The following is a 13,608-nucleotide window of genomic DNA, read 5'->3' as shown; positions in this document are numbered from 1 at the left end:
AACAAACGGTACCTGTAAAGGACACACGGCTACCGCTAAGCAAGAGGAGGCTGAATTTAAGGATAAATTGGTCTAAAGTTCGACATGCTTTATTTATATTGAGAACTACAAATGATATTGCACCAATTCCCAAGTGACTCAGCATCCTCTTTGTACAAGATTTTCTTACTACTTAATAAATGACTACACTACATAAAACGACAGCACATTATTAGTCACATGGAATAATTGTACCACTCTTATTGTGGAATGTGAATAGTTATTTTTTAGCTTATTCTAGCTTTCACCAGTATAAATTCACATAACTTTTAGCTTAGTCAGTGCTGATCATTGAGAATGAATGATGACATTTTGGAAAAAAACAAGAAATCAACACACTCTTTGTCTAAATGAATTAACAATAATTTATGTGGAAGAAACTATTCAAGTCTAGATTATCCATTTCTAAATAATTGTGACCTGCCAGTCTTTGTGTCAGATTGTACTTCTTAATAATGCACCTTAATTATCCACAAATGGTTTTCCTGCTATTAGAAAAAGAAATGAGGACTGGAAATTCAAGGATTAAATCTCATCCTTTATCTCACATAGGCACTTAGCAGCTTCTTTCCTGACATCCAGAAATCTACATGTATGATCTTTTTCTGCTTTCCCTTTATTTCTCTGTTATTTGACACTATATGATTTACAGATTCTAGTATTGCATTTTTTGCACTATAGATATGGTTCTAAAGGAGCTGGATGACTCAACCCTGAGATTTTACAGGGTTCCCTTTATCCTGCACCCCTATGACACTCACATAGGCATCACCACACCATCCCTGCTTTGTTAACCCTTAGTAGGATCTTAACTAGTGTCACACACCAGGCTCTCAGGTCCTGTTACTTACCCCTCCGCTGTCTTTCTAAGCTGTCCCTGCAATCCTCAGGCTCTGCTGGTTTCAGATCTCTCTGCAAGATGCAGCCCAGTCTGTCTCCACTACAGAGATCCCTCTAGAATCAGGGTATGGATGCTGCCATCTTGGATTTGGTAACATGATTCCTCTCAGCCAATCAGAGGATAGCAGCCTCCACTCCAGGTTTCCATCCAAAACCAGTTACTGGGGGTTGCCATCTTGGATTTGGTAACATGATTCCTCTCAGCAACTCAGATTGCTGATTCTGCCCAGCTGACTGCAGTATCCAATCAGGAAACAATAGCTCCCATAAAAGGACTTCCTGGAACCCCTACCTGTTGCCAGTGCAATGTTGTATTTCCAAACACCAACTTGGTTCTCAGCAGTCTGCAGGTTTTCTATCCTTCAAGCTCAGACAGTGCAGTCTGCATTCCAGTACCTGCATCTAGCATTCAAGTTTCCAGCATTCCGGTTCCATTCGGGGTTCAGTAATTCAGTTCCTGTCTGGTCTCCTTGCTAGTTCATCACCACCTGTACCTGTCCTTTCATTACTTACGAACAAACATAATCAGCCCACCCAGCTTTGTGTATCTAGTCACCAGCCTAACTCCAGAGACACCACCCAGTCTAGTTACAGACAGATCCTCAGGTGTAACAACTAGTTGTGTACACAAACCTCAACTTTAGATCTCCTTCAGTCTTAATTCATCCCTCAGTTCTAAATATGGTGTATGTGTAATTTTATATTTAAAATTAAAAGAAATATCAGGTGTTTTACTAAAAGCTTAACATTTACCATAGCTTGGCAGATCTCTACTTACTTCCAGAGCCAAAACAAGTTAAAAATGTACAAATTAAAGAAGTTTTAAATCTCATTCCTATCATAACCTCATTTTGCATTGGAATCAAAATTAGATCCACCAAACCACAATTTTGGTATGAGGATGTACTGAGTATGTGACCCGAAACCAGCCCAAGTTTGTGCTACCTATTCCTATGGCACAGAGTCTAACATGATGCCAGTTTTCACCAGAGCTTGCCACAAAGCAGGATGGAATTGGTTGTGTGCTTCACAGTGGTAGCGGCCCCTGAGGTAGGTCTTGAGCATGCTTTGTATATATATATATATATATATATATATATATATACCAGCGATATGGAACTGCACCAGGATAAAACCAGTAATATGGAACCGCACAAGGGCTTTGTCAGCACTATGGGGACTGTGCTAGGATGCCAGCAATATAGGAACTACACCAGGATCCCAGCAGTATAGAGCCTAGACTAGGGGTCCAAGATAAGCAGTCATAAAAGATCGATGGGCATGCCGGATTGCTGAGCCAGGAGCGGACGCTACCTGGCATAAGAAGACACGGTGCTGTGAAGAAGAAGAATGGTGCGTTGGATTAGGGTAAGTCTGCTGCATGGCATTTAGTAAGTCACACCCATTATACTAAAGGTTTATTTGAAAATACTTTTTTTCAAAAATTGCTTGCAAAGCCAAGTAATTATTGTACCATGTTTCATGGTAGCATAGTCTCATGAGAGCTATTTAATTAGACTCTGGCTTAGAGATGAGTGCAATTGTTGTAAACTTTTACTCCAATCAAGTCTTGCATTAGGACATGCAATATTCCACAGAATGCAATTCCACACTGTATTCTAAATTTGCATTTTTCTGAATTTATAATTTAAGACTAGACTAACACTTAAGGACTAATTCTACTGACACAATGTGGAAATTTTACTGCCAGAAGTTGAACAGTTGTGCAGAACAGTTTTGAACACGAACATAAAGTTACTAAATTAAAAGATGTATGAATCTATTATACTGCATATGAATGCAATAAATTTTACAACATTTCCTTAAATACAAATGTATTCGATAAAGACAAAGATCTGTCAGCAGGATACATTACTTCCCCACCACACCCATGAATAGAATCTTTAGAACTTCTGAAAAGTTATGTTATAGATCGAACAAAAACCCTGGACCATGTTTGGAGTATTACACTGCCAAGATAATAGTACTGACAACTTTATTTTTTTGTGGAGATTTGATATTTGTTGTTTACCTCTTGTTCCACGTCCCGCTGAGGAGCTGTGGAGTGATGTGCTATGGAGCCTTCTCAAATACCTTAAAGCATTTTTAAAGCAGAGTTGTGTGGCTGGTAGTAAAACTAAAAAAAGCCACAGGGCCGTTGCTCTTGTTGCCAGTCAGATTCACATATCCTTTCCATCATATTCAAGATGTACATTTATTCACGGCCTTTCCTCTATATACGCTCCCATTCTTGTAATCTGATACAACCAACAGATATATATCAGATCAACTTCTTTATGTCCCTCAAAAATTGTATCCCTCCATAACCACACAAACTGCTTTCCACAGCCACTTGTAATTTCTCATCCAATCCCGAAACATTCTTCCAGCAAACACTCATTCCTTCAAGTATGTCAAAGTTTTCCCAAGGATGCTGAGATCATATGGCAATTTCCCAACAATAATGTTATAGTATCCTGCTTTTTTCTTGACTGCTTCTTCACGTGGGTGTTTTTAAGGCACTTTGACCAAATGTAAGCTGAGATTCTGCAATAAGTGAGTAAGCTAAAAGAAATGTTACAAATAAATGTAAAGCAAAATGTAAATTATGTGTCAGTTCACTTGGGGCACTCTGTGATTCTGTGTTCCAGGACTGAGGCAAGCAGCATGCAGTCTAAAGAAATGCAATAATGCATCGTACATTTGCATATTCGAAGGACATTTTCAAAATAAGTCATGTGACATAAGTGGGTGGGGTCTTCTATAAGTACAAATGAATAGCAAAATGTTTCTGAAAGCGCATATATCCATGTTCTTACTTACATTTCTTCCTCACTGGATATTTTGATACCAGTTCTATATTTTGAAGTAAAATTAACTATTACTTTCACAAGCTGTGATCAAACTATGTATTACTAAGTGTCTTACTTGAAGCACAATGTCATCTGTGTACTTGTTAAGTATTCTTTACTTATCTCCTTTGTAGTAAAAGTATATAGTATTTGCGTGTGTGTACTTGTATTCCTATACTTGTGGGGACACTGACCTGTTTACACACCAACATTGTGGGGACCCCAGTCGTAGTAAGGACACAAAATGAGGTCCCCATGTAACTGACTAATGCTAGTCAATGCAGGAGACCTTGCTAACATACTCAACATCAAAATCAGGCATGTGCCAACGAGTCATTTTTTTTGTTCAAAAAGTGTGTGTGTTTATGCCGTAGAGGGCAAAGTGTGTATACTTCACCACGGGCTGTCAGTGGAACAGTAAGCTCATACACACTTTCGACCATATGTGCCAAAAGTCAAGGGGATTGCTGCTTCCCTGCCTTTTTACACATAACAGGACTATGAGAAATTATCACACCCTTATCCTGCCGAAAAGAAAGTTGGGACAGTGGGGCATGACACAGCCCAGTGGTGGCTTCGACTAAAGCCTCGAGATCAGCGGACATGTGTATGTCCCTTACCCTTCAGACAAGAGTGTTTCAGACACCAGCAATAGTGACAAATTTCATCCTGAGGGCAGCGGTTTTTTAAACACAGAAGGGCCAAAAGCTGATGTGAAGTCTGTGCAAACAATTTCCAAAAAACAGTGATGGCCCCAGAACGTATGCCAATTTGCACATATTCAGTGTAGAGGCAACTTTGTGCTCAACTCTAAGGTAATAAGTATTATGGTTACCAGTGCGGCATAAACTCATAGAGCAGGTAGAAGAGGTCTTCACCTATAGCAGCCACCTTTCCCGTAGAGACTGGTTGTGCTCACAGGTACTCAGATGCCCCCAGGTCTTATGCTCAGAGTAGTATGTGTTTATGCTTACACGGTAGTGCACAGGTATAGGAGGTTGCACACGGAGTAGCGACAGGCCAGATGTCAGCGGACTGGGCAGGGCACCAGTGGATATGTCAGGTATAGGCAGAAAGGTCAAGGTCACAGGCACAGGTTCAGGATCCAGGGACAGGCGTAAGATCAGGGTCACAAAGAGAGGTTCAGAGTCCGAATTCAGGCAATAGATCAGGGTCAGAAGCACAGGTTCAGAGTCCAGGAACAGGCAAAGGTCATACATGGGTAATCAATCTCAGGTTTAACACCAAACACAGGAACAAATAGCAGGCAGCAGTACTGGAACAGGACGCTATAACCGGCAGTGAGGCTCAGTCCTCACTGCCTTAAATAGTCCTGTCACGGGCACTAGGAGTCTTTACCCAGGGATCACCAGATGATGAGCTTACCAGAGCAGTATAGATGGTAATATGGTACTCTGGTAGCGGGGTGATCACGGAACAGGAGACAGCAGATGATAGAGATGCTCGTGAAAGTCTATGACTAGCAGCACTGGTAATATATATGTAGAAGTACACGAGGAACTGAATGGACAAAGGAACGTGAGGGTAGTCAGTGGTCTGCGGTAGCAAGTTGTACCACTGCTATAGTGAGGAGGAATGTCCAACAGCAACGAGGAGATGATGAGAGTCAGCGGTCTGCGTTTAGCAAGTTGTACCGCTGTCTGGGTGAAGGAATGGAATCCAAGTGGAGGTATCCGGGGAGTCAGTGGTCTGCGTTAGCAAGTTGTACCACTGCTATGTGAGAGGATACTGGAACAGGTGACACAGGAAACAGGGATCAGTGGTCTGCCTCTAGCAAGTTGTACCACTGAATATATATGTGAGGAGGAGCACAGGGAGAGGCTGCAATACAGAGGATACACGGACACCTTGAACTTGATCCACAATGACATGCACAATATAGTAATGACTGAACAGCACTGCAATAATACAAAGTCACAGAAACTATCTGGGCAAAAGATAACACAGTCAATGATGGCAATAGTGTCAGCGGATAGTAAACTCCAGAGGAGAACAACTCAGTCCAGCAAGATATGCAATACACCAGCACAGTCAATGAGAAGTATGCATACCGTGGTTCAGGAGCAGGCTGTCAGACAGAAGTGCAGAGATACCTGAACGGTTGGAGACCGGCAGGATGCGAAGTCCCTGGAGGGTGAAGCGGTAATCAAGTAGGTGCAGCGCACAGGTAGGTAGACCAGCAGGGAAAGCAACAAATACTCAGGAAGCAGTAGTATGAGTAGCGATGGTCTAGCCGAGATGAAAGCAGCGAGGCGTAGATCCGATGCAGACTGGCGAGTAGACACCGGCAGGAACACTGAGAAGCACGGAGAGCGGATCAGCTGCTGCAGACAAGTAGAACTGAGGAATAGCAGCCAGCAGGACTCTGCAGGTACACGGAGGCAGCGGGTAGAAACCAGCAGGTGCAGTCACGATGAAACACGGGAGAGTAGAGCTGAGCTGGAACAGTTGAGCACGGAGAGCAGCGGATAGGAATCAGCTGTTGCAGTCTCGAGGAAACACGGGAGAGGTGAGGTGAGTTGAAGACTGTAGTGCACGGAGGCAGCGGATAGGAATCAGCTAAACAGACACGATGAAACACAGGCGGGTTGAAGTGATCTGAGGACTATAGTGCACGGAGGCAGCGGATAGGAATCAGCTAAACAGTCACGATGAAACACAGGAGGGTTGAAGTGGTCTGAAGACTGTAGTGCACGGAGGCAGCGGATAGGAATCAGCTTAACAGTCACGATGAAACACAGGAGGGTTGAAGTGGTCTGGAAACCACAGGAGAGTTGAAGTGGTTTGGAAACCACAGGAATCAGCAGCGCTGAATACACGAGGAAACACAGGAACACCTTCAGAGGCTCATGGGGGAATGAGACTCCAAGATCAGGCAACGAGGTATGGAACTCAGGTGCTTTAAATAGGGAGTGTTGCCTGATCAGCCAATTAACTAAAAGGAACAGGTACTGAAGGTTTGAAAGGGCTGCGCATGCGCAGACCCTCAGGATGGTGGACGGCCACGGTTCCTAAACACACGGGAAGAAGCACTCACAGTCTGGTGAGTGACAGTACCCCCCCTTTTAAAGGTGGGCACAGAACACCTGGAACCGGGCTTGTCCGGATTTTTGGAATAAAACTTCTTAAGAAGAGCTGGAGCGTTGAGATCTTCAGCTTTGATCCATGAACGCTCCTCAGGACCAAAGCCCTTCCAATGAACGAGGAAACGAAGAACTCCTCGTGAAATTTTGCGTCCAATATATGAGTAATCTCGAAATCTTCCTCCTGATGAACTTGAACTGGCTGAGGTGCTGAAGGAGGAGCCGAGAAACGGTTGATGATGAGAGGTTTGAGCAAGGACACATGGAAGGCGTTGGAAATACGAAGGTTCTTAGGAAGTAGAAGTTTGAAACAAACTGGATTTATCACTTGAATGATCCTATATGGACCAATAAAACGGGGAGCGAATTTCATAGATGGGACCTTCAAACGAATATTTTTGGTAGATAACCAGACGCGATCTCCAATTTTCAGTGGTGGAATAGCCCGCCTCTTCTTATCTGCAAAAGACTTATATTTGGCAGATGTCTTCTTTAAACAGCTTTTGACCTGAGACCAAATATTTTTGAAGGTCTGACAAACAGCCTCTACAGCAGGAACTTGGGTGGGAGGGAGGGCAGGAAATTCCGGAAAAGACGGATGGTGACCGTAAACCACAAAGAATGGAGTTTTGGAAGATGACTCATGGTACATGTTGTTATGAGCGAATTCAGCCCAAGGAAGCAATTCTACCCAGTTGTCTTGATTGGCTGATGAGAACATCCTTATAAAGGTCTCGAGATCTTGATTGACCCGTTCAGTTTGTCCGTTTGATTGAGGATGGTAGGAAGATGAGAGTGCTAATCGTATGCCCAAGGTTTTACAAAGGGCCCGCCAGAATCTGGAAACGAATTGTACTCCTCTATCTGAAACGATCTCAGACGGACATCCATGAATACGAAAGACTTCTTTGACGAAATGTTCAGCCAGAGTAGACGAGGAAGGCAAACCAGATAAAGGGACAAAATGAGCCATCTTCGAAAATCTGTCTACCACTACCCAAATAGTATTACAATTTTTACTAGGCGGAAGATCAGTAACAAAGTCCATACTAATATGGGTCCAGGGCTTGGACGGGATGGGTAGTGGTTGAAGCAACCCCGCTGGAGTTCTGCGGGAGGATTTAAACTGAGAACACAATTCACAAGCAGCTACAAACTCTTTGACGTCTCTCCTCATCGAGGGCCACCAGTAACTTCGAGAGAGAATCTCAAAGGTCTTGTGTTCACCAGCATGTCCAGAAAAACGAGAAGAATGGAACCACGAAAGGATTTTCCTCCTAAGAGTAGGAGGCACAAGGGTCTTCCCAAATGGTAGCACTTTAGTGGAAGAAGCAGCCAGCGAGATACATTTGGGGTCTAGTATAGAATGGTTGGGAAACTCTTCAACGTCAGAGGACGTCACAAAAGCTCGGGATAGAGCGTCAGCTTTCTTGTTCTTGGCAGCTGGTTTGAAGGTTATGATTAATTCGAAACGAGAAAAGAAAAGAGACCATCTTGCTTGGCGAGGATTCAAGCATTGGGCAGACTGTAGGTATGACAAGTTCTTATGATCCATGAAAATCGTCACAGGGTGACGAGCTCCCTCCAACAAGTATCTCCACTCCTCTAATGCTACTTTGATAGCCAGCAACTCCTTGTCCCCGATAGTGTAGTTTTTCTCCGCAGGCAGGAGACCCCGAGAGTAAAAGGCACAAGGATGGAATTTTTGTTGCTCCGATCGTTGGGAGAGAATGGCTCCTAAGCCAACATTAGAGGCATCTATTTCTAGGAAAAAGGGAAGTGTCACATCAGGCTGTCGAAGAATGGGAGCAGAGGAGAAGGACTCTTTAAGAAATTGAAAGGCTTGGAGAGCCTCGGATGACCATTGCTTAGTATTGGCCCCTTTACGAGTCAGGGCCACAATAGGAGATGCAATGGACGAGAAATCTTGAATGAAGCGTCTATAGTAATTGGCAAAACCTAAAAAACGCTGGATGGCACGAAGGGTAGTTGGCTGGGGCCAATATAATACAGCATTCACCTTTTCTGGATCCATTTGTAGGCCAACTCCGGAAACAATATACCCCAAAAATGGAATCTGGGGCAACTCGAATGAACATTTTTCTAGTTTGCAGAATAATGAATTTTTCCGGAGTCTGGAAAGGACCTCTGCCACATGTTGGTGATGAGAAGGCAGGTCCTGTGAAAAAATCAATATGTCGTCCAGGTAGACAACGACACATACATATAACAAGTCCCGAAAGATCTCATTAATGAAGCCCTGGAAAACAGCGGGGGCATTACACAACCCGAAAGGCATTACTAGATATTCATAATGCCCATCTCTGGTGTTGAACGCTGTCTTCCATTCGTCACCGGGCCGGATTCTAATTAAATTATAGGCACCACGAAGATCCAACTTGGTAAAGATCCGAGCTCCCTTGATGCGATCGAATAACTCAGTGATCAACGGAATGGGATACCGATTTTTAATAGTAATGGCATTGTGTCCACGAAAATCTATGCAGGGGCGTAGTGATCCATCCTTCTTTTTTACGAAGAAGAACCCGGCTCCAGCGGGAGAGGTGGAAGGTCGAATAAACCCTCGCTGGAGATTCTCTTGGATGTAATCAGATGTAGCTTGAGTTTCAGGTAATGAAAGTGGATACACCCGACCCCTAGGAGGAGTCTTGCCTGGTAGAAGATCGATCGGACAATCCCATGAACGATGAGGAGGAAGACGTTCAGACTGAGCTTTATCAAAAACATCGGCAAATGAAGCATACTGAGGAGGGAGTCCCGGTAAGGAAGGTGAGATGGAAGATTGCTGTATCTTAAGAGGAATGACTTGAGAAAGACAACGATGATGACATTCAGCTCCCCAAGACGTAACTTGAGGAGTGCGCCAGTCAATCTGGGGAGAATGACATTGAAGCCATGGAAGGCCTAAGACAATCGGACTTGTCGTAACAGGAAGAATTAAAAACGAAATCTCTTCATGGTGTAGCACACCAATCTGAAGCGTTACTGGAGACGTACTCTGGGTGATGAGACCATTGATGAGACGTGATCCATCTATAGCAGTCACAGTAATCGGAGTTTTCAAAGTAATCACTGGTAGGGACCATTGATTCACTAGGGATTTAGAAATGAAATTTCCTGCTGCACCAGAATCAATCAGTGCTTGAGACTCAAAGGATTTGGTAGCAAAGGAAATCGTAACATCAAAAGCGCAGACTTTTAATTTCGTAGAAGATGGAAAGGACTCCAGGGACCCTAACTTCACCTCTCCAGAACTAGTTAGGGCCTGGCATTTCCCGATTTTTTAGGGCAAGAACTGAGCGTATGTGTGGAATCAGCACAATAGATACAAAGTCTATTCTTTACTCTTCAGTTCCTCTCCTCAGAAGTTAATTTGGAACGTCCTATCTCCATGAGGATCACAGGAGATGAAGCTGGACGAAATTGAGGGGTTGAGCGAAGAGGTGCTTTAACTGAAGTTGTTTTCTCAGATTCTCTTTCACTAAACCTCATGTCTACACGATGACAAAGAGAAATCAAATCTTCTAATGACGTAGGAAGCTCTTGGGTAGTCAGTGCATCTTTAATTTTATCGGAGAGCCCCTGCCAGAAGGCTGCAATTAATGCTTCAGTATTCCACTGAAGTTCAGAGGCTAATATCCTAAATTGAATGACGTACTGGCCTACTGTACGAGAACCCTGACGTAAACGGAGAATGCTGGAAGCAGCGGAGGTCACACGACCTGGTTCATCGAATACACTTCGGAACATAGAAATGAATTTAGCACTATCTTGTAATACAGGATCGTTTCTCTCCCACAGAGGGGAAGCCCAAGCCAGAGCTTGTCCGGAAAACAATGAAATAAGATAGGCCACTCTGGAACGATGGGTAGAAAAATTTTGAGGTTGGAGCTCAAAATGAACTGAGCATTGATTGAGAAAACCCCTACAAGTTTTGGGGTCTCCATCGTATTTTGACGGACTAGGCAGGTGAAGCGTGGAAGCCGTAGACACCTGGGATGGCACTGGGGAAATGGAGGAAAGCTCAGGAGCTTCAACATTAGCTGTAACAGTCTGTCCAGATGTCCCTTGGGAGGTTAACGACTTGTAACATTGAAGTAACAGCTGTTGGCGAGCATCCTGTTGCTCCACACGGGTGACCAAATGCAGCAGCATCTCTTTGGCTGTAGGTTCTGTATCTGGGTCTGTCATGGCCTGATCTTACTGTCACGGGCACTAGGAGTCTTTACCCAGGGATCACCAGATGATGAGCTTACCAGAGCAGTATAGATGGTAATATGGTACTCTGGTAGCGGGGTGATCACGGAACAGGAGACAGCAGATGATAGGGATGCTCGTGAAAGTCTATGACTAGCAGCACTGGTAATATATATGTAGAAGTACACGAGGAACTGAATGGACAAAGGAACGTGAGGGTAGTCAGTGGTCTGCGGTAGCAAGTTGTACCACTGCTATAGTGAGGAGGAATGTCCAACAGCAACGAGGAGATGATGAGAGTCAGCGGTCTGCGTTTAGCAAGTTGTACCGCTGTCTGGGTGAAGGAATGGAATCCAAGTGGAGGTATCCGGGGAGTCAGTGGTCTGCGTTAGCAAGTTGTACCACTGCTATGTGAGAGGATACTGGAACAGGTGACACAGGAAACAGGGATCAGTGGTCTGCCTCTAGCAAGTTGTACCACTGAATATATATGTGAGGAGGAGCACGGGGAGAGGCTGCAATACAGAGGATACACGGACACCTTGAACTTGATCCACAATGACATGCACAATATAGTAATGACTGAACAGCACTGCAATAATACAAAGTCACAGAAACTATCTGGGCAAAAGATAACACAGTCAATGATGGCAATAGTCTCAGCGGATAGTAAACTCCAGAGGAGAACAACTCAGTCCAGCAAGATATGCAATACACCAACACAGTCAATGAGAAGTATGCATACCGTGGTTCAGGAGCAGGCTGTCAGACAGAAGTGCAGAGATACCTGAACGGTTGGAGACCGGCAGGATGCGAAGTCCCTGGAGGGTGAAGCGGTAATCAAGTAGGTGCAGCGCACAGGTAGGTAGACCAGCAGGGAAAGCAACAAATACTCAGGAAGCAGTAGTATGAGTAGCGATGGTCTAGCCGAGATGAAAGCAGCGAGGCGTAGATCCGATGCAGACTGGCGAGTAGACACCAGCAGGAACACTGAGAAGCACGGAGAGCGGATCAGCTGCTGCAGACAAGTAGAACTGAGGAATAGCAGCCAGCAGGACTCTGCAGGTACACGGAGGCAGCGGGTAGAAACCAGCAGGTGCAGTCACGATGAAACATGGGAGAGTAGAGCTGAGCTGGAACAGTTGAGCACGGAGAGCAGCGGATAGGAATCAGCTGTTGCAGTCTCGAGGAAACACGGGAGAGTTGAGGTGAGTTGAAGACTGTAGTGCACGGAGGCAGCGGATAGGAATCAGCTAAACAGTCACGATGAAACACAGGCGGTTTGAAGTGATCTGAGGACTGTAGTGCACGGAGGCAGCGGATAGGAATCAGCTAAACAGTCACGATGAAACACAGGAGGGTTGAAGTGGTCTGAAGACTGTAGTGCACGGAGGCAGCGGATAGGAATCAGCTAAACAGTCACGATGAAACACAGGAGGGTTGAAGTGGTTTGGAAACCACAGGAATCAGCAGCGCTGAATACACGAGGAAACACAGGAACACCTTCAGAGGCTCATGGGGGAATGAGACTCCAAGATCAGGCAACGAGGTATGGAACTCAGGTGCTTTAAATAGGGAGTGTTGCCTGATCAGCCAATTAACTAAAAGGAACAGGTACTGAAGGTTTGAAAGGGCTGCGCATGCGCAGACCCTCAGGATGGTGGACGGCCACGGTTCCTAAACACACGGGAAGAAGCACTCACAGTCTGGTGAGTGACAAGTCCAAGTAGCCAATCAGGGAAGAGCCCTTACAAGTATTCACAGGAGTAGCCTAATAGATAGTAGTGCTGGTGGCCAATAGTAATGCAGTGTTCAGCTGCATAATAATAATAAATGACCCACACACAAACTGCCTCCTAGACACCTGGATAGCCCTGATTGGCTATCAACTAACTAGCCCTGTGCGCGCGCGCCCGCCTATTAACCAGCTGACCGGGCGTGGCGACAGGGAGCCTGGAGCATCCCGGTTGTTGCCCAGGCAACCGGGTCGCAGAAACTGGAAGTGATGTCCCGGTCGCCATAGCGACGGCCGGGACGCCAGCATGGGAGCCCAGAGAGTCGCGACTGCTAACAATAAGGACAGGACACAGTCTACTTACTACAGGCAAACTAGCAGACAAAAACATGGTTCATAAGGGTCTCATGCACTTTGCTGCTCGCCAATGCTTTTTTTGCAAGAAAATACGTGTAGTGACATGAAGACATGTAAACTAAGCCAAAGTTGGACAAACCCAAACCAGACAAAAACAGAGTCCTGTCTCTGTGTGCCTTTGCTCAGCCTGTTTCTCCTGACATAAATGGTGGCTTCTGGCTTTGAGTGAGATGACTCACAGGTGAAAATGACAGATGCATCATGCAGATGGGGTAGCATATCTTCAACTGGTTCAGATCAGATGCCTGCAAACACGAGCACATCTGTCAGAAGCTTTGAGAAATGGGAAGGCTGCTGTTACACGCTAGAAATGCTACCCCTTTGGAGAAAATGGAAGATGTTA

Source organism: Mixophyes fleayi, chromosome 8, assembly GCF_038048845.1.
Source record: "Mixophyes fleayi isolate aMixFle1 chromosome 8, aMixFle1.hap1, whole genome shotgun sequence".
Lineage (NCBI taxonomy): Eukaryota > Metazoa > Chordata > Amphibia > Anura > Limnodynastidae > Mixophyes > Mixophyes fleayi.
Note: the sequence above shows the minus strand (reverse complement) of the source record.